This window comes from Arachis ipaensis, chromosome B10 (assembly GCF_000816755.2).
Source record: "Arachis ipaensis cultivar K30076 chromosome B10, Araip1.1, whole genome shotgun sequence".
Classification (NCBI taxonomy): domain Eukaryota; kingdom Viridiplantae; phylum Streptophyta; class Magnoliopsida; order Fabales; family Fabaceae; genus Arachis; species Arachis ipaensis.
Genome location: NC_029794.2, coordinates 133,895,702 through 133,897,231, shown reverse-complemented (window position 1 = coordinate 133,897,231; position 1,530 = coordinate 133,895,702).

Below are 1,530 nucleotides of genomic sequence, written 5' to 3'. Positions count from 1 at the left end.
TTATATTGAGTTTTTTTTTATATCTAAATTAACCTTATTATTTGAATAGTTGAATTTTCTTAGAAAATGTGATAGATCATAGATGACTATTATCTTATTTTTGTTTATATTATTTGACCATTAAGTTGCAATTTTTTCTGGATATTTCGTATTTTGTCATATGACTTTAATTTACCATATGGATATGATATTATGATGATGACCTCGTGTTCATTTAACAATTTAACTTAATTAATTCATGACTTATCAACCATCTAATCTAATAATAACTGCCGTACTTTCATATACTAGTAACATTGAAAAATACGTTACTTTTTTTTTTATTAATTACAAATTAAAGTCCAATCAAGTAAAATTTTTTCGTCCATCACATATGGATAAACTTCTTTAATTGAAAAAAAAATGGAATATTTAATGTTTCTTCCTCCAAATGTACAAGAATTTTTCACTCTCAGTCTGCACAAAGAATTATTCATTGCTTAATTTCATGAATAAATATAATGAATAAATGCAAATAATTAAATTAAATGAAATTACTAACAACACGTGGAGGCTTCATACAATTTGATTATAACATGTATTATGTCACAGATTAATTGTGTAATACAGATTTTATAATGGGAAGAACAAAAAAACTTGTGTATGTATGTCTTAGTTTAGTAAAATAATATATGAAAAAATGATAAAATAGGTTCACAAAATCGGTCTCTCCGTTAGGGATTGATCCGTCCAAATACTTTTATTAGGGACTGATCCGTCCAAATGCCTCCGTCAATGACTGATCCGTCTAAATTTTATGAAGGTCAGGAACTTAAAAGTGTTTTTCAATAGTCAAAGACAAAAATGTTCACGGAACAAAAAGTTAAGGACCTATTTATCATTTTTTCTAATATTTAATAGTCCATTCGTTTTAGTGCATGTACAATGATTTATATGCTTTCGTAAGTGGAATCATTTACATATTTCCGTAATTCTTTATGACTAAATTTCCACCAAATTAAAATAAAATAAAAAATAACTAATTTTCTTTTCTAAATCAATGATCCAGTCAAATTCAGGCACCCCGAGAAATTGAATAATAAAACCTCCCGGCAGACCTTCTAGAACATCAAAAGGAAGATTCAATAATAATTTATTTATTGAAAGTTTAATAATGCTCTTTCCATTCTCGATCATCCTCTCCACGGAGAAATTTTCCATTTCATTTAAAATAACTATTAAAAATTTAATTTTGATTCCGCAATTCACTCAATTTTTTATGATAATTCATGATTATGTGTTATTATGATAATTTAATTTCTTTTTACCAAATTTTAAAATATTTGAGTTGCATTATTTTTTAAAAGGAAAATACGTGTAATATTACCTATATTAACTGAAGTTTGTCCTTTTTAAGCTTAATTTTCGTATTCGTTTAGTTTTCTATTGTTATGAATTAAAAAAAAAAATTTCCTGTTTAAAAACCATCATTATCATAAATAAAATAAAAAATATTATTTAAAATAATATAATTATTTAATTATTAGTAAT